Here is a 21925-nt window from a genome sequence, read left to right on the forward strand (position 1 = left end):
TCGACTCGATTCATGTAATATCGACTTCGCTGGCGCTAGAAAACCTTTGCTATATCGATGCCACGTGCAACTCGTGTGCAGAGAACGAGACACAAGAAGGAGTGAGTCTCTCCACTGTGTGAGAGCCAGTATCTAGCAGAAACACACGCTAAAACATTTGACTTGCGTTAGCTCATAAATTGCTACACGTCACCGTCTGCAAGCTAAAATGGACACATCTGCACTGCCCAGAGAGGCGACACTTGCACTGACACTTGGTGGACGGCAGTGAGACGAGGAGATGAGCTGTGGCTTCTGGGAGCGACTGTAGCGCTGCGCCAAAGAACACTGCACATTGCTGGAGACCCACGTGTTTAGTAGAGACGCAACTGCTAGGATGCAGCTGAACGTCCATCTTCTGAGAGCGAGAAAATTTTCGCAGTCGGCAGGACTCGAACCTACGCTCCCAGAGGGAATCTGATTTCAAGTCAGACGCCTTAACCACTCGGCCACGACTGCCGGTGGCAATAGCGTCTTCCGACAAGTGAAAGTCCAACTTTAGAAGCAATCCAATGGCAGAAAGCTGCGTGGCCTAACTCTTTTCTGTAGTGTTTCCATTGCCAGCACATTAGCCGTTACGAAATTGTATTAATGTTCGCCTAGACATGGCCTTGAACCCAACACCCTTTGGTTGAAAATCAAACGCTCTACCGACTGAGCTATCGTACAGCTGCGTTGCGTGCGAGTGATTCGCATGACGTAATTACTGGCTTGTGGCTCCAATGGCGACTTCACCGACTTCCCACTGACGCACCGCTGACGCTAGTTTACTGTCGTCTTAAGTGGTCGACATACTTGCAAGTAGCTGCGAGATCTTAAGAAAAGAAACGCTGCACCATTGCTTTTTCCGCACTCGAATGACTGAATTGCGATTCTTAAAAAAGAGAGAAATGAATGTTGGCTCTGTCCAACGCTTCCAAGCACGTCTGTGTACTCACGAACTCGGCGTCGACGCGAGAAAATGACGGGAGCGCACTCGTGGGCCTGCGACGGCTTTCTGCAGTCCCAGCGTCAGTGAGAGGAGAACCGGTAGCCACAGTAAGCAGCAGCCGTCGCGACACTCAGTATTGTTAAACGGAAATTTTCGTCTTGTTGAAGATGGCGCCATCGGTTTGCAACCGCGTTCACGTGTGTGAAAATATTTGCTCCTCTTTACGCAAAATCGCACGCAGCCGGTAGGATTCGAACCTACGCTCCCAGAGGGAATCTGATTTCGAGTCAGACGCCTTAACCACCCCGCCACGACTGCCCGTAGGTCGAGGTTCTCCGACACATGCAACTTCTACGGTTTAAAGCTATGTGGCATCAGAAAACGGCGTAGCTGCATTCTTTTCCGTAGTGTTTCCACCGCTACCAGAGGAATCGCTACCAAAGTATTAAAATATCCGCTCGAACAGGGACTTGAACCCTGGACCCTTAGGTTAAAAAGCCTAATGCTCTACCGACTGAGCTATCCGGGCTCACACGACAGTACAGAACATCCCACGATGCACAGCTGTACATTGACTCATGTCCTTCACAGCTGTGCTATCGCTGCATGGAGCTGTTACTAATTAAACGTCGCCTGAATGCTGTCTACAAACGTGTCGCGCTAAGCTTGTAGCAGACTATCGAAGAATGCTGACACCCGATGCAAAAACAAACCGCAGCAGTCGTTAGGTCTCATACGTTGGAGTAGAGGATTTACGTGTTTTGTCGACACTCACTGAGTAATTGGAAATTTCACAAGCATTTCGAATGCAATGCTTCCCACGTTTTCGCTCATTTCACGGTTCCGTTGGAGACGTTCTTCACCTCCTGACACAAAAAAAGGAACGCAGTCGGTAGGACTTTTCGTATTTTCTTACTTCTCAGGGAGTTGCCTACTGTGTTCCTCTTACGGCAAGCACTAGACAACCTGAACAGTTACAGGATAGAGTCATTTTTGTTCTCGGCTGTACCTACATCATCACAGACTCGGAGCAATTCCATTGGCATCAGCTTCAAAACATACGCTTGCCGAAACCCGGGATCGAACCAGGGACCTTTAGATCTTCAGTCTAACGCTCTCCCAACTGAGCTATTTCGGCTCACACCTAAGTCCGCATATTTGCGCGTCTTCGTTAACCTCTGAATCGCCGCCAATTTCACAGTCATCTTCGTCTGATAAGACATAGGGACGCTGAAAGGCGAGCAGCAGATGCAGTGAAGTACCACACACATTTCTTCTGATTCCATCATCGTAAGAAGCAAACATGTCGACTCGATTCATGTAATATTGACTTCGCTTTCTCTAGAAAACCTTTGCTATATCGATGCCACGTGCAACTCGTGTGCAGAGAACGAGACACAAGAAGGAGTGAGCCTCTCTACCATGTGAGAGGCAGTATCTAGCAGATACACACGCTAAAACATTTGACTTGCGTTAGCTCATAAATTGCTACACGTCACCGTCTGCAAGCTAAAATGGACACATCTGCACTGCCCAGAGAGGCGACACTTGCACTGACACTTGGTGGACGGCAGTGAGACGAGGAGATGAGCTGTGGCTTCTGGGAGCGACTGTAGCGCTGCGCCAAAGAACACTGCACATTGCTGGAGACCCACGTGTTTAGTAGAGACGCAACTGCTAGGATGCAGCTGAACGTCCATCTTCTGAGAGCGAGAAAATTTTCGCAGTCGGCAGGACTCGAACCTACGCTCCCAGAGGGAATCTGATTTCAAGTCAGACGCCTTAACCACTCGGCCACGACTGCCGGTGGCAATAGCGTCTTCCGACAAGTGAAAGTCCAACTTTAGAAGCAATCCAATGGCAGAAAGCTGCGTGGCCTAACTCTTTTCTGTAGTGTTTCCATTGCCAGCACATTAGCCGTTACGAAATTGTATTAATTTTCGCCTAGACATGGCCTTGAACCCAACACCCTTTGGTTGAAAATCAAACGCTCTACCGACTGAGCTATCGTACAGCTGCGTTGCGTGCGAGTGATTCGCATGACGTAATTACTGGCTTGTGGCTCCAATGGCGACTTCACCGACTTCCCACTGACGCACCGCTGACGCTAGTTTACTGTCGTCTTAAGTGGTCGACATACTTGCAAGTAGCTGCGAGATCTTAAGAAAAGAAACGCTGCACCATTGCTTTTTCCGCACTCGAATGACTGAATTGCGATTCTTAAAAAAGAGAGAAATGAATGTTGGCTCTGTCCAACGCTTCCAAGCACGTCTGTGTACTCACGAACTCGGCGTCGACGCGAGAAAATGACGGGAGCGCACTCGTGGGCCTGCGACGGCTTTCTGCAGTCCCAGCGTCAGTGAGAGGAGAACCGGTAGCCACAGTAAGCAGCAGCCGTCGCGACACTCAGTATTGTTAAACGGAAATTTTCGTCTTGTTGAAGATGGCGCCATCGGTTTGCAACCGCGTTCACGTGTGTGAAAATATTTGCTCCTCTTTACGCAAAATCGCACGCAGCCGGTAGGATTCGAACCTACGCTCCCAGAGGGAATCTGATTTCGAGTCAGACGCCTTAACCACCCCGCCACGACTGCCCGTAGGTCGAGGTTCTCCGACACATGCAACTTCTACGGTTTAAAGCTATGTGGCATCAGAAAACGGCGTAGCTGCATTCTTTTCCGTAGTGTTTCCACCGCTACCAGAGGAATCGCTACCAAAGTATTAAAATATCCGCTCGAACAGGGACTTGAACCCTGGACCCTTAGGTTAAAAAGCCTAATGCTCTACCGACTGAGCTATCCGGGCTCACACGACAGTACAGAACATCCCACGATGCACAGCTGTACATTGACTCATGTCCTTCACAGCTGTGCTATCGCTGCATGGAGCTGTTACTAATTAAACGTCGCCTGAATGCTGTCTACAAACGTGTCGCGCTAAGCTTGTAGCAGACTATCGAAGAATGCTGACACCCGATGCAAAAACAAACCGCAGCAGTCGTTAGGTCTCATACGTTGGAGTAGAGGATTTACGTGTTTTGTCGACACTCACTGAGTAATTGGAAATTTCACAAGCATTTCGAATGCAATGCTTCCCACGTTTTCGCTCATTTCACGGTTCCGTTGGAGACGTTCTTCACCTCCTGACACAAAAAAAGGAACGCAGTCGGTAGGACTTTTCGTATTTTCTTACTTCTCAGGGAGTTGCCTACTGTGTTCCTCTTACGGCAAGCACTAGACAACCTGAACAGTTACAGGATAGAGTCATTTTTGTTCTCGGCTGTACCTACATCATCACAGACTCGGAGCAATTCCATTGGCATCAGCTTCAAAACATACGCTTGCCGAAACCCGGGATCGAACCAGGGACCTTTAGATCTTCAGTCTAACGCTCTCCCAACTGAGCTATTTCGGCTCACACCTAAGTCCGCATATTTGCGCGTCTTCGTTAACCTCTGAATCGCCGCCAATTTCACAGTCATCTTCGTCTGATAAGACATAGGGACGCTGAAAGGCGAGCAGCAGATGCAGTGAAGTACCACACACATTTCTTCTGATTCCATCATCGTAAGAAGCAAACATGTCGACTCGATTCATGTAATATTGACTTCGCTTTCTCTAGAAAACCTTTGCTATATCGATGCCACGTGCAACTCGTGTGCAGAGAACGAGACACAAGAAGGAGTGAGCCTCTCTACCATGTGAGAGGCAGTATCTAGCAGATACACACGCTAAAACATTTGACTTGCGTTAGCTCATAAATTGCTACACGTCACCGTCTGCAAGCTAAAATGGACACATCTGCACTGCCCAGAGAGGCGACACTTGCACTGACACTTGGTGGACGGCAGTGAGACGAGGAGATGAGCTGTGGCTTCTGGGAGCGACTGTAGCGCTGCGCCAAAGAACACTGCACATTGCTGGAGACCCACGTGTTTAGTAGAGACGCAACTGCTAGGATGCAGCTGAACGTCCATCTTCTGAGAGCGAGAAAATTTTCGCAGTCGGCAGGACTCGAACCTACGCTCCCAGAGGGAATCTGATTTCAAGTCAGACGCCTTAACCACTCGGCCACGACTGCCGGTGGCAATAGCGTCTTCCGACAAGTGAAAGTCCAACTTTAGAAGCAATCCAATGGCAGAAAGCTGCGTGGCCTAACTCTTTTCTGTAGTGTTTCCATTGCCAGCACATTAGCCGTTACGAAATTGTATTAATTTTCGCCTAGACATGGCCTTGAACCCAACACCCTTTGGTTGAAAATCAAACGCTCTACCGACTGAGCTATCGTACAGCTGCGTTGCGTGCGAGTGATTCGCATGACGTAATTACTGGCTTGTGGCTCCAATGGCGACTTCACCGACTTCCCACTGACGCACCGCTGACGCTAGTTTACTGTCGTCTTAAGTGGTCGACATACTTGCAAGTAGCTGCGAGATCTTAAGAAAAGAAACGCTGCACCATTGCTTTTTCCGCACTCGAATGACTGAATTGCGATTCTTAAAAAAGAGAGAAATGAATGTTGGCTCTGTCCAACGCTTCCAAGCACGTCTGTGTACTCACGAACTCGGCGTCGACGCGAGAAAATGACGGGAGCGCACTCGTGGGCCTGCGACGGCTTTCTGCAGTCCCAGCGTCAGTGAGAGGAGAACCGGTAGCCACAGTAAGCAGCAGCCGTCGCGACACTCAGTATTGTTAAACGGAAATTTTCGTCTTGTTGAAGATGGCGCCATCGGTTTGCAACCGCGTTCACGTGTGTGAAAATATTTGCTCCTCTTTACGCAAAATCGCACGCAGCCGGTAGGATTCGAACCTACGCTCCCAGAGGGAATCTGATTTCGAGTCAGACGCCTTAACCACCCCGCCACGACTGCCCGTAGGTCGAGGTTCTCCGACACATGCAACTTCTACGGTTTAAAGCTATGTGGCATCAGAAAACGGCGTAGCTGCATTCTTTTCCGTAGTGTTTCCACCGCTACCAGAGGAATCGCTACCAAAGTATTAAAATATCCGCTCGAACAGGGACTTGAACCCTGGACCCTTAGGTTAAAAAGCCTAATGCTCTACCGACTGAGCTATCCGGGCTCACACGACAGTACAGAACATCCCACGATGCACAGCTGTACATTGACTCATGTCCTTCACAGCTGTGCTATCGCTGCATGGAGCTGTTACTAATTAAACGTCGCCTGAATGCTGTCTACAAACGTGTCGCGCTAAGCTTGTAGCAGACTATCGAAGAATGCTGACACCCGATGCAAAAACAAACCGCAGCAGTCGTTAGGTCTCATACGTTGGAGTAGAGGATTTACGTGTTTTGTCGACACTCACTGAGTAATTGGAAATTTCACAAGCATTTCGAATGCAATGCTTCCCACGTTTTCGCTCATTTCACGGTTCCGTTGGAGACGTTCTTCACCTCCTGACACAAAAAAAGGAACGCAGTCGGTAGGACTTTTCGTATTTTCTTACTTCTCAGGGAGTTGCCTACTGTGTTCCTCTTACGGCAAGCACTAGACAACCTGAACAGTTACAGGATAGAGTCATTTTTGTTATCGGCTGTACCTACATCATCACAGACTCGGAGCAATTCCATTGGCATCAGCTTCAAAACATACGCTTGCCGAAACCCGGGATCGAACCAGGGACCTTTAGATCTTCAGTCTAACGCTCTCCCAACTGAGCTATTTCGGCTCACACCTAAGTCCGCAGATTTGCGCGTCTTCGTTAACCTCTGAATCGCCGCCAATTTCACAGTCATCTTCGTCTGATAAGACATAGGGACGCTGAAAGGCGAGCAGCAGATGCAGTGAAGTACCACACACATTTCTTCTGATTCCATCATCGTAAGAAGCAAACATGTCGACTCGATTCATGTAATATTGACTTCGCTTTCTCTAGAAAACCTTTGCTATATCGATGCCACGTGCAACTCGTGTGCAGAGAACGAGACACAAGAAGGAGTGAGCCTCTCTACCATGTGAGAGGCAGTATCTAGCAGATACACACGCTAAAACATTTGACTTGCGTTAGCTCATAAATTGCTACACGTCACCGTCTGCAAGCTAAAATGGACACATCTGCACTGCCCAGAGAGGCGACACTTGCACTGACACTTGGTGGACGGCAGTGAGACGAGGAGATGAGCTGTGGCTTCTGGGAGCGACTGTAGCGCTGCGCCAAAGAACACTGCACATTGCTGGAGACCCCCGTGTTTAGTAGAGACGCAACTGCTAGGATGCAGCTGAACGTCCATCTTCTGAGAGCGAGAAAATTTTCGCAGTCGGCAGGACTCGAACCTACGCTCCCAGAGGGAATCTGATTTCAAGTCAGACGCCTTAACCACTCGGCCACGACTGCCGGTGGCAATAGCGTCTTCCGACAAGTGAAAGTCCAACTTTAGAAGCAATCCAATGGCAGAAAGCTGCGTGGCCTAACTCTTTTCTGTAGTGTTTCCATTGCCAGCACATTAGCCGTTACGAAATTGTATTAATTTTCGCCTAGACATGGCCTTGAACCCAACACCCTTTGGTTGAAAATCAAACGCTCTACCGACTGAGCTATCGTACAGCTGCGTTGCGTGCGAGTGATTCGCATGACGTAATTACTGGCTTGTGGCTCCAATGGCGACTTCACCGACTTCCCACTGACGCACCGCTGACGCTAGTTTTCTGTCGTCTTAAGTGGTCGACATACTTGCAAGTAGCTGCGAGATCTTAAGAAAAGAAACGCTGCACCATTGCTTTTTCCGCACTCGAATGACTGAATTGCGATTCTTAAAAAAGAGAGAAATGAATGTTGGCTCTGTCCAACGCTTCCAAGCACGTCTGTGTACTCACGAACTCGGCGTCGACGCGAGAAAATGACGGGAGCGCACTCGTGGGCCTGCGACGGCTTTCTGCAGTCCCAGCGTCAGTGAGAGGAGAACCGGTAGCCACAGTAAGCAGCAGCCGTCGCGACACTCAGTATTGTTAAACGGAAATTTTCGTCTTGTTGAAGATGGCGCCATCGGTTTGCAACCGCGTTCACGTGTGTGAAAATATTTGCTCCTCTTTACGCAAAATCGCACGCAGCCGGTAGGATTCGAACCTACGCTCCCAGAGGGAATCTGATTTCGAGTCAGACGCCTTAACCACCCCGCCACGACTGCCCGTAGGTCGAGGTTCTCCGACACATGCAACTTCTACGGTTTAAAGCTATGTGGCATCAGAAAACGGCGTAGCTGCATTCTTTTCCGTAGTGTTTCCACCGCTACCAGAGGAATCGCTACCAAAGTATTAAAATATCCGCTCGAACAGGGACTTGAACCCTGGACCCTTAGGTTAAAAAGCCTAATGCTCTACCGACTGAGCTATCCGGGCTCACACGACAGTACAGAACATCCCACGATGCACAGCTGTACATTGACTCATGTCCTTCACAGCTGTGCTATCGCTGCATGGAGCTGTTACTAATTAAACGTCGCCTGAATGCTGTCTACAAACGTGTCGCGCTAAGCTTGTAGCAGACTATCGAAGAATGCTGACACCCGATGCAAAAACAAACCGCAGCAGTCGTTAGGTCTCATACGTTGGAGTAGAGGATTTACGTGTTTTGTCGACACTCACTGAGTAATTGGAAATTTCACAAGCATTTCGAATGCAATGCTTCCCACGTTTTCGCTCATTTCACGGTTCCGTTGGAGACGTTCTTCACCTCCTGACACAAAAAAAGGAACGCAGTCGGTAGGACTTTTCGTATTTTCTTACTTCTCAGGGAGTTGCCTACTGTGTTCCTCTTACGGCAAGCACTAGACAACCTGAACAGTTACAGGATAGAGTCATTTTTGTTATCGGCTGTACCTACATCATCACAGACTCGGAGCAATTCCATTGGCATCAGCTTCAAAACATACGCTTGCCGAAACCCGGGATCGAACCAGGGACCTTTAGATCTTCAGTCTAACGCTCTCCCAACTGAGCTATTTCGGCTCACACCTAAGTCCGCAGATTTGCGCGTCTTCGTTAACCTCTGAATCGCCGCCAATTTCACAGTCATCTTCGTCTGATAAGACATAGGGACGCTGAAAGGCGAGCAGCAGATGCAGTGAAGTACCACACACATTTCTTCTGATTCCATCATCGTAAGAAGCAAACATGTCGACTCGATTCATGTAATATTGACTTCGCTTTCTCTAGAAAACCTTTGCTATATCGATGCCACGTGCAACTCGTGTGCAGAGAACGAGACACAAGAAGGAGTGAGCCTCTCTACCATGTGAGAGGCAGTATCTAGCAGATACACACGCTAAAACATTTGACTTGCGTTAGCTCATAAATTGCTACACGTCACCGTCTGCAAGCTAAAATGGACACATCTGCACTGCCCAGAGAGGCGACACTTGCACTGACACTTGGTGGACGGCAGTGAGACGAGGAGATGAGCTGTGGCTTCTGGGAGCGACTGTAGCGCTGCGCCAAAGAACACTGCACATTGCTGGAGACCCACGTGTTTAGTAGAGACGCAACTGCTAGGATGCAGCTGAACGTCCATCTTCTGAGAGCGAGAAAATTTTCGCAGTCGGCAGGACTCGAACCTACGCTCCCAGAGGGAATCTGATTTCAAGTCAGACGCCTTAACCACTCGGCCACGACTGCCGGTGGCAATAGCGTCTTCCGACAAGTGAAAGTCCAACTTTAGAAGCAATCCAATGGCAGAAAGCTGCGTGGCCTAACTCTTTTCTGTAGTGTTTCCATTGCCAGCACATTAGCCGTTACGAAATTGTATTAATTTTCGCCTAGACATGGCCTTGAACCCAACACCCTTTGGTTGAAAATCAAACGCTCTACCGACTGAGCTATCGTACAGCTGCGTTGCGTGCGAGTGATTCGCATGACGTAATTACTGGCTTGTGGCTCCAATGGCGACTTCACCGACTTCCCACTGACGCACCGCTGACGCTAGTTTACTGTCGTCTTAAGTGGTCGACATACTTGCAAGTAGCTGCGAGATCTTAAGAAAAGAAACGCTGCACCATTGCTTTTTCCGCACTCGAATGACTGAATTGCGATTCTTAAAAAAGAGAGAAATGAATGTTGGCTCTGTCCAACGCTTCCAAGCACGTCTGTGTACTCACGAACTCGGCGTCGACGCGAGAAAATGACGGGAGCGCACTCGTGGGCCTGCGACGGCTTTCTGCAGTCCCAGCGTCAGTGAGAGGAGAACCGGTAGCCACAGTAAGCAGCAGCCGTCGCGACACTCAGTATTGTTAAACGGAAATTTTCGTCTTGTTGAAGATGGCGCCATCGGTTTGCAACCGCGTTCACGTGTGTGAAAATATTTGCTCCTCTTTACGCAAAATCGCACGCAGCCGGTAGGATTCGAACCTACGCTCCCAGAGGGAATCTGATTTCGAGTCAGACGCCTTAACCACCCCGCCACGACTGCCCGTAGGTCGAGGTTCTCCGACACATGCAACTTCTACGGTTTAAAGCTATGTGGCATCAGAAAACGGCGTAGCTGCATTCTTTTCCGTAGTGTTTCCACCGCTACCAGAGGAATCGCTACCAAAGTATTAAAATATCCGCTCGAACAGGGACTTGAACCCTGGACCCTTAGGTTAAAAAGCCTAATGCTCTACCGACTGAGCTATCCGGGCTCACACGACAGTACAGAACATCCCACGATGCACAGCTGTACATTGACTCATGTCCTTCACAGCTGTGCTATCGCTGCATGGAGCTGTTACTAATTAAACGTCGCCTGAATGCTGTCTACAAACGTGTCGCGCTAAGCTTGTAGCAGACTATCGAAGAATGCTGACACCCGATGCAAAAACAAACCGCAGCAGTCGTTAGGTCTCATACGTTGGAGTAGAGGATTTACGTGTTTTGTCGACACTCACTGAGTAATTGGAAATTTCACAAGCATTTCGAATGCAATGCTTCCCACGTTTTCGCTCATTTCACGGTTCCGTTGGAGACGTTCTTCACCTCCTGACACAAAAAAAGGAACGCAGTCGGTAGGACTTTTCGTATTTTCTTACTTCTCAGGGAGTTGCCTACTGTGTTCCTCTTACGGCAAGCACTAGACAACCTGAACAGTTACAGGATAGAGTCATTTTTGTTATCGGCTGTACCTACATCATCACAGACTCGGAGCAATTCCATTGGCATCAGCTTCAAAACATACGCTTGCCGAAACCCGGGATCGAACCAGGGACCTTTAGATCTTCAGTCTAACGCTCTCCCAACTGAGCTATTTCGGCTCACACCTAAGTCCGCAGATTTGCGCGTCTTCGTTAACCTCTGAATCGCCGCCAATTTCACAGTCATCTTCGTCTGATAAGACATAGGGACGCTGAAAGGCGAGCAGCAGATGCAGTGAAGTACCACACACATTTCTTCTGATTCCATCATCGTAAGAAGCAAACATGTCGACTCGATTCATGTAATATTGACTTCGCTTTCTCTAGAAAACCTTTGCTATATCGATGCCACGTGCAACTCGTGTGCAGAGAACGAGACACAAGAAGGAGTGAGCCTCTCTACCATGTGAGAGGCAGTATCTAGCAGATACACACGCTAAAACATTTGACTTGCGTTAGCTCATAAATTGCTACACGTCACCGTCTGCAAGCTAAAATGGACACATCTGCACTGCCCAGAGAGGCGACACTTGCACTGACACTTGGTGGACGGCAGTGAGACGAGGAGATGAGCTGTGGCTTCTGGGAGCGACTGTAGCGCTGCGCCAAAGAACACTGCACATTGCTGGAGACCCCCGTGTTTAGTAGAGACGCAACTGCTAGGATGCAGCTGAACGTCCATCTTCTGAGAGCGAGAAAATTTTCGCAGTCGGCAGGACTCGAACCTACGCTCCCAGAGGGAATCTGATTTCAAGTCAGACGCCTTAACCACTCGGCCACGACTGCCGGTGGCAATAGCGTCTTCCGACAAGTGAAAGTCCAACTTTAGAAGCAATCCAATGGCAGAAAGCTGCGTGGCCTAACTCTTTTCTGTAGTGTTTCCATTGCCAGCACATTAGCCGTTACGAAATTGTATTAATTTTCGCCTAGACATGGCCTTGAACCCAACACCCTTTGGTTGAAAATCAAACGCTCTACCGACTGAGCTATCGTACAGCTGCGTTGCGTGCGAGTGATTCGCATGACGTAATTACTGGCTTGTGGCTCCAATGGCGACTTCACCGACTTCCCACTGACGCACCGCTGACGCTAGTTTACTGTCGTCTTAAGTGGTCGACATACTTGCAAGTAGCTGCGAGATCTTAAGAAAAGAAACGCTGCACCATTGCTTTTTCCGCACTCGAATGACTGAATTGCGATTCTTAAAAAAGAGAGAAATGAATGTTGGCTCTGTCCAACGCTTCCAAGCACGTCTGTGTACTCACGAACTCGGCGTCGACGCGAGAAAATGACGGGAGCGCACTCGTGGGCCTGCGACGGCTTTCTGCAGTCCCAGCGTCAGTGAGAGGAGAACCGGTAGCCACAGTAAGCAGCAGCCGTCGCGACACTCAGTATTGTTAAACGGAAATTTTCGTCTTGTTGAAGATGGCGCCATCGGTTTGCAACCGCGTTCACGTGTGTGAAAATATTTGCTCCTCTTTACGCAAAATCGCACGCAGCCGGTAGGATTCGAACCTACGCTCCCAGAGGGAATCTGATTTCGAGTCAGACGCCTTAACCACCCCGCCACGACTGCCCGTAGGTCGAGGTTCTCCGACACATGCAACTTCTACGGTTTAAAGCTATGTGGCATCAGAAAACGGCGTAGCTGCATTCTTTTCCGTAGTGTTTCCACCGCTACCAGAGGAATCGCTACCAAAGTATTAAAATATCCGCTCGAACAGGGACTTGAACCCTGGACCCTTAGGTTAAAAAGCCTAATGCTCTACCGACTGAGCTATCCGGGCTCACACGACAGTACAGAACATCCCACGATGCACAGCTGTACATTGACTCATGTCCTTCACAGCTGTGCTATCGCTGCATGGAGCTGTTACTAATTAAACGTCGCCTGAATGCTGTCTACAAACGTGTCGCGCTAAGCTTGTAGCAGACTATCGAAGAATGCTGACACCCGATGCAAAAACAAACCGCAGCAGTCGTTAGGTCTCATACGTTGGAGTAGAGGATTTACGTGTTTTGTCGACACTCACTGAGTAATTGGAAATTTCACAAGCATTTCGAATGCAATGCTTCCCACGTTTTCGCTCATTTCACGGTTCCGTTGGAGACGTTCTTCACCTCCTGACACAAAAAAAGGAACGCAGTCGGTAGGACTTTTCGTATTTTCTTACTTCTCAGGGAGTTGCCTACTGTGTTCCTCTTACGGCAAGCACTAGACAACCTGAACAGTTACAGGATAGAGTCATTTTTGTTATCGGCTGTACCTACATCATCACAGACTCGGAGCAATTCCATTGGCATCAGCTTCAAAACATACGCTTGCCGAAACCCGGGATCGAACCAGGGACCTTTAGATCTTCAGTCTAACGCTCTCCCAACTGAGCTATTTCGGCTCACACCTAAGTCCGCAGATTTGCGCGTCTTCGTTAACCTCTGAATCGCCGCCAATTTCACAGTCATCTTCGTCTGATAAGACATAGGGACGCTGAAAGGCGAGCAGCAGATGCAGTGAAGTACCACACACATTTCTTCTGATTCCATCATCGTAAGAAGCAAACATGTCGACTCGATTCATGTAATATTGACTTCGCTTTCTCTAGAAAACCTTTGCTATATCGATGCCACGTGCAACTCGTGTGCAGAGAACGAGACACAAGAAGGAGTGAGCCTCTCTACCATGTGAGAGGCAGTATCTAGCAGATACACACGCTAAAACATTTGACTTGCGTTAGCTCATAAATTGCTACACGTCACCGTCTGCAAGCTAAAATGGACACATCTGCACTGCCCAGAGAGGCGACACTTGCACTGACACTTGGTGGACGGCAGTGAGACGAGGAGATGAGCTGTGGCTTCTGGGAGCGACTGTAGCGCTGCGCCAAAGAACACTGCACATTGCTGGAGACCCCCGTGTTTAGTAGAGACGCAACTGCTAGGATGCAGCTGAACGTCCATCTTCTGAGAGCGAGAAAATTTTCGCAGTCGGCAGGACTCGAACCTACGCTCCCAGAGGGAATCTGATTTCAAGTCAGACGCCTTAACCACTCGGCCACGACTGCCGGTGGCAATAGCGTCTTCCGACAAGTGAAAGTCCAACTTTAGAAGCAATCCAATGGCAGAAAGCTGCGTGGCCTAACTCTTTTCTGTAGTGTTTCCATTGCCAGCACATTAGCCGTTACGAAATTGTATTAATTTTCGCCTAGACATGGCCTTGAACCCAACACCCTTTGGTTGAAAATCAAACGCTCTACCGACTGAGCTATCGTACAGCTGCGTTGCGTGCGAGTGATTCGCATGACGTAATTACTGGCTTGTGGCTCCAATGGCGACTTCACCGACTTCCCACTGACGCACCGCTGACGCTAGTTTTCTGTCGTCTTAAGTGGTCGACATACTTGCAAGTAGCTGCGAGATCTTAAGAAAAGAAACGCTGCACCATTGCTTTTTCCGCACTCGAATGACTGAATTGCGATTCTTAAAAAAGAGAGAAATGAATGTTGGCTCTGTCCAACGCTTCCAAGCACGTCTGTGTACTCACGAACTCGGCGTCGACGCGAGAAAATGACGGGAGCGCACTCGTGGGCCTGCGACGGCTTTCTGCAGTCCCAGCGTCAGTGAGAGGAGAACCGGTAGCCACAGTAAGCAGCAGCCGTCGCGACACTCAGTATTGTTAAACGGAAATTTTCGTCTTGTTGAAGATGGCGCCATCGGTTTGCAACCGCGTTCACGTGTGTGAAAATATTTGCTCCTCTTTACGCAAAATCGCACGCAGCCGGTAGGATTCGAACCTACGCTCCCAGAGGGAATCTGATTTCGAGTCAGACGCCTTAACCACCCCGCCACGACTGCCCGTAGGTCGAGGTTCTCCGACACATGCAACTTCTACGGTTTAAAGCTATGTGGCATCAGAAAACGGCGTAGCTGCATTCTTTTCCGTAGTGTTTCCACCGCTACCAGAGGAATCGCTACCAAAGTATTAAAATATCCGCTCGAACAGGGACTTGAACCCTGGACCCTTAGGTTAAAAAGCCTAATGCTCTACCGACTGAGCTATCCGGGCTCACACGACAGTACAGAACATCCCACGATGCACAGCTGTACATTGACTCATGTCCTTCACAGCTGTGCTATCGCTGCATGGAGCTGTTACTAATTAAACGTCGCCTGAATGCTGTCTACAAACGTGTCGCGCTAAGCTTGTAGCAGACTATCGAAGAATGCTGACACCCGATGCAAAAACAAACCGCAGCAGTCGTTAGGTCTCATACGTTGGAGTAGAGGATTTACGTGTTTTGTCGACACTCACTGAGTAATTGGAAATTTCACAAGCATTTCGAATGCAATGCTTCCCACGTTTTCGCTCATTTCACGGTTCCGTTGGAGACGTTCTTCACCTCCTGACACAAAAAAAGGAACGCAGTCGGTAGGACTTTTCGTATTTTCTTACTTCTCAGGGAGTTGCCTACTGTGTTCCTCTTACGGCAAGCACTAGACAACCTGAACAGTTACAGGATAGAGTCATTTTTGTTCTCGGCTGTACCTACATCATCACAGACTCGGAGCAATTCCATTGGCATCAGCTTCAAAACATACGCTTGCCGAAACCCGGGATCGAACCAGGGACCTTTAGATCTTCAGTCTAACGCTCTCCCAACTGAGCTATTTCGGCTCACACCTAAGTCCGCAGATTTGCGCGTCTTCGTTAACCTCTGAATCGCCGCCAATTTCACAGTCATCTTCGTCTGATAAGACATAGGGACGCTGAAAGGCGAGCAGCAGATGCAGTGAAGTACCACACACATTTCTTCTGATTCCATCATCGTAAGAAGCAAACATGTCGACTCGATTCATGTAATATTGACTTCGCTTTCTCTAGAAAACCTTTGCTATATCGATGCCACGTGCAACTCGTGTGCAGAGAACGAGACACAAGAAGGAGTGAGCCTCTCTACCATGTGAGAGGCAGTATCTAGCAGATACACACGCTAAAACATTTGACTTGCGTTAGCTCATAAATTGCTACACGTCACCGTCTGCAAGCTAAAATGGACACATCTGCACTGCCCAGAGAGGCGACACTTGCACTGACACTTGGTGGACGGCAGTCAGACGAGGAGATGAGCTGTGGCTTCTGGGAGCGACTGTAGCGCTGCGCCAAAGAACACTGCACATTGCTGGAGACCCCCGTGTTTAGTAGAGACGCAACTGCTAGGATGCAGCTGAACGTCCATCTTCTGAGAGCGAGAAAATTTTCGCAGTCGGCAGGACTCGAACCTACGCTCCCAGAGGGAATCTGATTTCAAGTCAGACGCCTTAACCACTCGGCCACGACTGCCGGTGGCAATAGCGTCTTCCGACAAGTGAAAGTCCAACTTTAGAAGCAATCCAATGGCAGAAAGCTGCGTGGCCTAACTCTTTTCTGTAGTGTTTCCATTGCCAGCACATTAGCCGTTACGAAATTGTATTAATTTTCGCCTAGACATGGCCTTGAACCCAACACCCTTTGGTTGAAAATCAAACGCTCTACCGACTGAGCTATCGTACAGCTGCGTTGCGTGCGAGTGATTCGCATGACGTAATTACTGGCTTGTGGCTCCAATGGCGACTTCACCGACTTCCCACTGACGCACCGCTGACGCTAGTTTACTGTCGTCTTAAGTGGTCGACATACTTGCAAGTAGCTGCGAGATCTTAAGAAAAGAAACGCTGCACCATTGCTTTTTCCGCACTCGAATGACTGAATTGCGATTCTTAAAAAAGAGAGAAATGAATGTTGGCTCTGTCCAACGCTTCCAAGCACGTCTGTGTACTCACGAACTCGGCGTCGACGCGAGAAAATGACGGGAGCGCACTCGTGGGCCTGCGACGGCTTTCTGCAGTCCCAGCGTCAGTGAGAGGAGAACCGGTAGCCACAGTAAGCAGCAGCCGTCGCGACACTCAGTATTGTTAAACGGAAATTTTCGTCTTGTTGAAGATGGCGCCATCGGTTTGCAACCGCGTTCACGTGTGTGAAAATATTTGCTCCTCTTTACGCAAAATCGCACGCAGCCGGTAGGATTCGAACCTACGCTCCCAGAGGGAATCTGATTTCGAGTCAGACGCCTTAACCACCCCGCCACGACTGCCCGTAGGTCGAGGTTCTCCGACACATGCAACTTCTACGGTTTAAAGCTATGTGGCATCAGAAAACGGCGTAGCTGCATTCTTTTCCGTAGTGTTTCCACCGCTACCAGAGGAATCGCTACCAAAGTATTAAAATATCCGCTCGAACAGGGACTTGAACCCTGGACCCTTAGGTTAAAAAGCCTAATGCTCTACCGACTGAGCTATCCGGGCTCACACGACAGTACAGAACATCCCACGATGCACAGCTGTACATTGACTCATGTCCTTCACAGCTGTGCTATCGCTGCATGGAGCTGTTACTAATTAAACGTCGCCTGAATGCTGTCTACAAACGTGTCGCGCTAAGCTTGTAGCAGACTATCGAAGAATGCTGACACCCGATGCAAAAACAAACCGCAGCAGTCGTTAGGTCTCATACGTTGGAGTAGAGGATTTACGTGTTTTGTCGACACTCACTGAGTAATTGGAAATTTCACAAGCATTTCGAATGCAATGCTTCCCACGTTTTCGCTCATTTCACGGTTCCGTTGGAGACGTTCTTCACCTCCTGACACAAAAAAAGGAACGCAGTCGGTAGGACTTTTCGTATTTTCTTACTTCTCAGGGAGTTGCCTACTGTGTTCCTCTTACGGCAAGCACTAGACAACCTGAACAGTTACAGGATAGAGTCATTTTTGTTCTCGGCTGTACCTACATCATCACAGACTCGGAGCAATTCCATTGGCATCAGCTTCAAAACATACGCTTGCCGAAACCCGGGATCGAACCAGGGACCTTTAGATCTTCAGTCTAACGCTCTCCCAACTGAGCTATTTCGGCTCACACCTAAGTCCGCATATTTGCGCGTCTTCGTTAACCTCTGAATCGCCGCCAATTTCACAGTCATCTTCGTCTGATAAGACATAGGGACGCTGAAAGGCGAGCAGCAGATGCAGTGAAGTACCACACACATTTCTTCTGATTCCATCATCGTAAGAAGCAAACATGTCGACTCGATTCATGTAATATTGACTTCGCTTTCTCTAGAAAACCTTTGCTATATCGATGCCACGTGCAACTCGTGTGCAGAGAACGAGACACAAGAAGGAGTGAGCCTCTCTACCATGTGAGAGGCAGTATCTAGCAGATACACACGCTAAAACATTTGACTTGCGTTAGCTCATAAATTGCTACACGTCACCGTCTGCAAGCTAAAATGGACACATCTGCACTGCCCAGAGAGGCGACACTTGCACTGACACTTGGTGGACGGCAGTGAGACGAGGAGATGAGCTGTGGCTTCTGGGAGCGACTGTAGCGCTGCGCCAAAGAACACTGCACATTGCTGGAGACCCACGTGTTTAGTAGAGACGCAACTGCTAGGATGCAGCTGAACGTCCATCTTCTGAGAGCGAGAAAATTTTCGCAGTCGGCAGGACTCGAACCTACGCTCCCAGAGGGAATCTGATTTCAAGTCAGACGCCTTAACCACTCGGCCACGACTGCCGGTGGCAATAGCGTCTTCCGACAAGTGAAAGTCCAACTTTAGAAGCAATCCAATGGCAGAAAGCTGCGTGGCCTAACTCTTTTCTGTAGTGTTTCCATTGCCAGCACATTAGCCGTTACGAAATTGTATTAATTTTCGCCTAGACATGGCCTTGAACCCAACACCCTTTGGTTGAAAATCAAACGCTCTACCGACTGAGCTATCGTACAGCTGCGTTGCGTGCGAGTGATTCGCATGACGTAATTACTGGCTTGTGGCTCCAATGGCGACTTCACCGACTTCCCACTGACGCACCGCTGACGCTAGTTTACTGTCGTCTTAAGTGGTCGACATACTTGCAAGTAGCTGCGAGATCTTAAGAAAAGAAACGCTGCACCATTGCTTTTTCCGCACTCGAATGACTGAATTGCGATTCTTAAAAAAGAGAGAAATGAATGTTGGCTCTGTCCAACGCTTCCAAGCACGTCTGTGTACTCACGAACTCGGCGTCGACGCGAGAAAATGACGGGAGCGCACTCGTGGGCCTGCGACGGCTTTCTGCAGTCCCAGCGTCAGTGAGAGGAGAACCGGTAGCCACAGTAAGCAGCAGCCGTCGCGACACTCAGTATTGTTAAACGGAAATTTTCGTCTTGTTGAAGATGGCGCCATCGGTTTGCAACCGCGTTCACGTGTGTGAAAATATTTGCTCCTCTTTACGCAAAATCGCACGCAGCCGGTAGGATTCGAACCTACGCTCCCAGAGGGAATCTGATTTCGAGTCAGACGCCTTAACCACCCCGCCACGACTGCCCGTAGGTCGAGGTTCTCCGACACATGCAACTTCTACGGTTTAAAGCTATGTGGCATCAGAAAACGGCGTAGCTGCATTCTTTTCCGTAGTGTTTCCACCGCTACCAGAGGAATCGCTACCAAAGTATTAAAATATCCGCTCGAACAGGGACTTGAACCCTGGACCCTTAGGTTAAAAAGCCTAATGCTCTACCGACTGAGCTATCCGGGCTCACACGACAGTACAGAACATCCCACGATGCACAGCTGTACATTGACTCATGTCCTTCACAGCTGTGCTATCGCTGCATGGAGCTGTTACTAATTAAACGTCGCCTGAATGCTGTCTACAAACGTGTCGCGCTAAGCTTGTAGCAGACTATCGAAGAATGCTGACACCCGATGCAAAAACAAACCGCAGCAGTCGTTAGGTCTCATACGTTGGAGTAGAGGATTTACGTGTTTTGTCGACACTCACTGAGTAATTGGAAATTTCACAAGCATTTCGAATGCAATGCTTCCCACGTTTTCGCTCATTTCACGGTTCCGTTGGAGACGTTCTTCACCTCCTGACACAAAAAAAGGAACGCAGTCGGTAGGACTTTTCGTATTTTCTTACTTCTCAGGGAGTTGCCTACTGTGTTCCTCTTACGGCAAGCACTAGACAACCTGAACAGTTACAGGATAGAGTCATTTTTGTTCTCGGCTGTACCTACATCATCACAGACTCGGAGCAATTCCATTGGCATCAGCTTCAAAACATACGCTTGCCGAAACCCGGGATCGAACCAGGGACCTTTAGATCTTCAGTCTAACGCTCTCCCAACTGAGCTATTTCGGCTCACACCTAAGTCCGCATATTTGCGCGTCTTCGTTAACCTCTGAATCGCCGCCAATTTCACAGTCATCTTCGTCTGATAAGACATAGGGACGCTGAAAGGCGAGCAGCAGATGCAGTGAAGTACCACACACATTTCTTCTGATTCCATCATCGTAAGAAGCAAACATGTCGACTCGATTCATGTAATATTGACTTCGCTTTCTCTAGAAAACCTTTGCTATATCGATGCCACGTGCAACTCGTGTGCAGAGAACGAGACACAAGAAGGAGTGAGCCTCTCTACCATGTGAGAGGCAGTATCTAGCAGATACACACGCTAAAACATTTGACTTGCGTTAGCTCATAAATTGCTACACGTCACCGTCTGCAAGCTAAAATGGACACATCTGCACTGCCCAGAGAGGCGACACTTGCACTGACACTTGGTGGACGGCAGTGAGACGAGGAGATGAGCTGTGGCTTCTGGGAGCGACTGTAGCGCTGCGCCAAAGAACACTGCACATTGCTGGAGACCCACGTGTTTAGTAGAGACGCAACTGCTAGGATGCAGCTGAACGTCCATCTTCTGAGAGCGAGAAAATTTTCGCAGTCGGCAGGACTCGAACCTACGCTCCCAGAGGGAATCTGATTTCAAGTCAGACGCCTTAACCACTCGGCCACGACTGCCGGTGGCAATAGCGTCTTCCGACAAGTGAAAGTCCAACTTTAGAAGCAATCCAATGGCAGAAAGCTGCGTGGCCTAACTCTTTTCTGTAGTGTTTCCATTGCCAGCACATTAGCCGTTACGAAATTGTATTAATTTTCGCCTAGACATGGCCTTGAACCCAACACCCTTTGGTTGAAAATCAAACGCTCTACCGACTGAGCTATCGTACAGCTGCGTTGCGTGCGAGTGATTCGCATGACGTAATTACTGGCTTGTGGCTCCAATGGCGACTTCACCGACTTCCCACTGACGCACCGCTGACGCTAGTTTACTGTCGTCTTAAGTGGTCGACATACTTGCAAGTAGCTGCGAGATCTTAAGAAAAGAAACGCTGCACCATTGCTTTTTCCGCACTCGAATGACTGAATTGCGATTCTTAAAAAAGAGAGAAATGAATGTTGGCTCTGTCCAACGCTTCCAAGCACGTCTGTGTACTCACGAACTCGGCGTCGACGCGAGAAAATGACGGGAGCGCACTCGTGGGCCTGCGACGGCTTTCTGCAGTCCCAGCGTCAGTGAGAGGAGAACCGGTAGCCACAGTAAGCAGCAGCCGTCGCGACACTCAGTATTGTTAAACGGAAATTTTCGTCTTGTTGAAGATGGCGCCATCGGTTTGCAACCGCGTTCACGTGTGTGAAAATATTTGCTCCTCTTTACGCAAAATCGCACGCAGCCGGTAGGATTCGAACCTACGCTCCCAGAGGGAATCTGATTTCGAGTCAGACGCCTTAACCACCCCGCCACGACTGCCCGTAGGTCGAGGTTCTCCGACACATGCAACTTCTACGGTTTAAAGCTATGTGGCATCAGAAAACGGCGTAGCTGCATTCTTTTCCGTAGTGTTTCCACCGCTACCAGAGGAATCGCTACCAAAGTATTAAAATATCCGCTCGAACAGGGACT

At 49.1% G+C, this 21925-nt stretch overlaps 29 non-coding genes across 29 annotated transcripts; all 29 read right to left on the reverse strand.

Annotated features, from left to right (window-relative positions):
* Positions 1 to 416: 416 nt before the first annotated feature.
* On the reverse strand, positions 417 to 498 carry Trnas-uga (transfer RNA serine (anticodon UGA)). Its single transcript has one exon. It is a non-coding gene; the product is annotated as a tRNA-Ser (tRNA).
* Positions 499 to 1206: 708 nt separating this feature from the next.
* Trnas-cga (transfer RNA serine (anticodon CGA)) lies at positions 1207 to 1288 on the reverse strand. Its single transcript has one exon. It is a non-coding gene; the product is annotated as a tRNA-Ser (tRNA).
* A 747-nt stretch (positions 1289 to 2035) lies between these two features.
* Trnaf-gaa (transfer RNA phenylalanine (anticodon GAA)) lies at positions 2036 to 2108 on the reverse strand. Its single transcript has one exon. It is a non-coding gene; the product is annotated as a tRNA-Phe (tRNA).
* Positions 2109 to 2692: 584 nt separating this feature from the next.
* On the reverse strand, positions 2693 to 2774 carry Trnas-uga (transfer RNA serine (anticodon UGA)). The gene has a single exon. It is a non-coding gene; the product is annotated as a tRNA-Ser (tRNA).
* A 708-nt stretch (positions 2775 to 3482) lies between these two features.
* On the reverse strand, positions 3483 to 3564 carry Trnas-cga (transfer RNA serine (anticodon CGA)). Its single transcript has one exon. It is a non-coding gene; the product is annotated as a tRNA-Ser (tRNA).
* A 747-nt stretch (positions 3565 to 4311) lies between these two features.
* On the reverse strand, positions 4312 to 4384 carry Trnaf-gaa (transfer RNA phenylalanine (anticodon GAA)). The gene has a single exon. It is a non-coding gene; the product is annotated as a tRNA-Phe (tRNA).
* A 584-nt stretch (positions 4385 to 4968) lies between these two features.
* Positions 4969 to 5050, reverse strand: Trnas-uga (transfer RNA serine (anticodon UGA)). The gene has a single exon. It is a non-coding gene; the product is annotated as a tRNA-Ser (tRNA).
* Positions 5051 to 5758: 708 nt separating this feature from the next.
* Positions 5759 to 5840, reverse strand: Trnas-cga (transfer RNA serine (anticodon CGA)). Its single transcript has one exon. It is a non-coding gene; the product is annotated as a tRNA-Ser (tRNA).
* Positions 5841 to 6587: 747 nt separating this feature from the next.
* On the reverse strand, positions 6588 to 6660 carry Trnaf-gaa (transfer RNA phenylalanine (anticodon GAA)). Its single transcript has one exon. It is a non-coding gene; the product is annotated as a tRNA-Phe (tRNA).
* A 584-nt stretch (positions 6661 to 7244) lies between these two features.
* On the reverse strand, positions 7245 to 7326 carry Trnas-uga (transfer RNA serine (anticodon UGA)). The gene has a single exon. It is a non-coding gene; the product is annotated as a tRNA-Ser (tRNA).
* Positions 7327 to 8034: 708 nt separating this feature from the next.
* Positions 8035 to 8116, reverse strand: Trnas-cga (transfer RNA serine (anticodon CGA)). The gene has a single exon. It is a non-coding gene; the product is annotated as a tRNA-Ser (tRNA).
* A 747-nt stretch (positions 8117 to 8863) lies between these two features.
* Trnaf-gaa (transfer RNA phenylalanine (anticodon GAA)) lies at positions 8864 to 8936 on the reverse strand. Its single transcript has one exon. It is a non-coding gene; the product is annotated as a tRNA-Phe (tRNA).
* A 584-nt stretch (positions 8937 to 9520) lies between these two features.
* Trnas-uga (transfer RNA serine (anticodon UGA)) lies at positions 9521 to 9602 on the reverse strand. The gene has a single exon. It is a non-coding gene; the product is annotated as a tRNA-Ser (tRNA).
* A 708-nt stretch (positions 9603 to 10310) lies between these two features.
* Positions 10311 to 10392, reverse strand: Trnas-cga (transfer RNA serine (anticodon CGA)). The gene has a single exon. It is a non-coding gene; the product is annotated as a tRNA-Ser (tRNA).
* Positions 10393 to 11139: 747 nt separating this feature from the next.
* Trnaf-gaa (transfer RNA phenylalanine (anticodon GAA)) lies at positions 11140 to 11212 on the reverse strand. The gene has a single exon. It is a non-coding gene; the product is annotated as a tRNA-Phe (tRNA).
* Positions 11213 to 11796: 584 nt separating this feature from the next.
* Positions 11797 to 11878, reverse strand: Trnas-uga (transfer RNA serine (anticodon UGA)). Its single transcript has one exon. It is a non-coding gene; the product is annotated as a tRNA-Ser (tRNA).
* Positions 11879 to 12586: 708 nt separating this feature from the next.
* Positions 12587 to 12668, reverse strand: Trnas-cga (transfer RNA serine (anticodon CGA)). Its single transcript has one exon. It is a non-coding gene; the product is annotated as a tRNA-Ser (tRNA).
* Positions 12669 to 13415: 747 nt separating this feature from the next.
* Trnaf-gaa (transfer RNA phenylalanine (anticodon GAA)) lies at positions 13416 to 13488 on the reverse strand. The gene has a single exon. It is a non-coding gene; the product is annotated as a tRNA-Phe (tRNA).
* Positions 13489 to 14072: 584 nt separating this feature from the next.
* Trnas-uga (transfer RNA serine (anticodon UGA)) lies at positions 14073 to 14154 on the reverse strand. The gene has a single exon. It is a non-coding gene; the product is annotated as a tRNA-Ser (tRNA).
* Positions 14155 to 14862: 708 nt separating this feature from the next.
* On the reverse strand, positions 14863 to 14944 carry Trnas-cga (transfer RNA serine (anticodon CGA)). Its single transcript has one exon. It is a non-coding gene; the product is annotated as a tRNA-Ser (tRNA).
* A 747-nt stretch (positions 14945 to 15691) lies between these two features.
* On the reverse strand, positions 15692 to 15764 carry Trnaf-gaa (transfer RNA phenylalanine (anticodon GAA)). Its single transcript has one exon. It is a non-coding gene; the product is annotated as a tRNA-Phe (tRNA).
* Positions 15765 to 16348: 584 nt separating this feature from the next.
* Trnas-uga (transfer RNA serine (anticodon UGA)) lies at positions 16349 to 16430 on the reverse strand. The gene has a single exon. It is a non-coding gene; the product is annotated as a tRNA-Ser (tRNA).
* A 708-nt stretch (positions 16431 to 17138) lies between these two features.
* On the reverse strand, positions 17139 to 17220 carry Trnas-cga (transfer RNA serine (anticodon CGA)). The gene has a single exon. It is a non-coding gene; the product is annotated as a tRNA-Ser (tRNA).
* A 747-nt stretch (positions 17221 to 17967) lies between these two features.
* Trnaf-gaa (transfer RNA phenylalanine (anticodon GAA)) lies at positions 17968 to 18040 on the reverse strand. The gene has a single exon. It is a non-coding gene; the product is annotated as a tRNA-Phe (tRNA).
* A 584-nt stretch (positions 18041 to 18624) lies between these two features.
* Positions 18625 to 18706, reverse strand: Trnas-uga (transfer RNA serine (anticodon UGA)). Its single transcript has one exon. It is a non-coding gene; the product is annotated as a tRNA-Ser (tRNA).
* A 708-nt stretch (positions 18707 to 19414) lies between these two features.
* On the reverse strand, positions 19415 to 19496 carry Trnas-cga (transfer RNA serine (anticodon CGA)). The gene has a single exon. It is a non-coding gene; the product is annotated as a tRNA-Ser (tRNA).
* A 747-nt stretch (positions 19497 to 20243) lies between these two features.
* On the reverse strand, positions 20244 to 20316 carry Trnaf-gaa (transfer RNA phenylalanine (anticodon GAA)). Its single transcript has one exon. It is a non-coding gene; the product is annotated as a tRNA-Phe (tRNA).
* Positions 20317 to 20900: 584 nt separating this feature from the next.
* On the reverse strand, positions 20901 to 20982 carry Trnas-uga (transfer RNA serine (anticodon UGA)). Its single transcript has one exon. It is a non-coding gene; the product is annotated as a tRNA-Ser (tRNA).
* Positions 20983 to 21690: 708 nt separating this feature from the next.
* Trnas-cga (transfer RNA serine (anticodon CGA)) lies at positions 21691 to 21772 on the reverse strand. Its single transcript has one exon. It is a non-coding gene; the product is annotated as a tRNA-Ser (tRNA).
* Positions 21773 to 21925: the final 153 nt, after the last annotated feature.

This window comes from Schistocerca gregaria, unplaced genomic scaffold (assembly GCF_023897955.1).
Source record: "Schistocerca gregaria isolate iqSchGreg1 unplaced genomic scaffold, iqSchGreg1.2 ptg000337l, whole genome shotgun sequence".
NCBI lineage: Eukaryota > Metazoa > Arthropoda > Insecta > Orthoptera > Acrididae > Schistocerca > Schistocerca gregaria.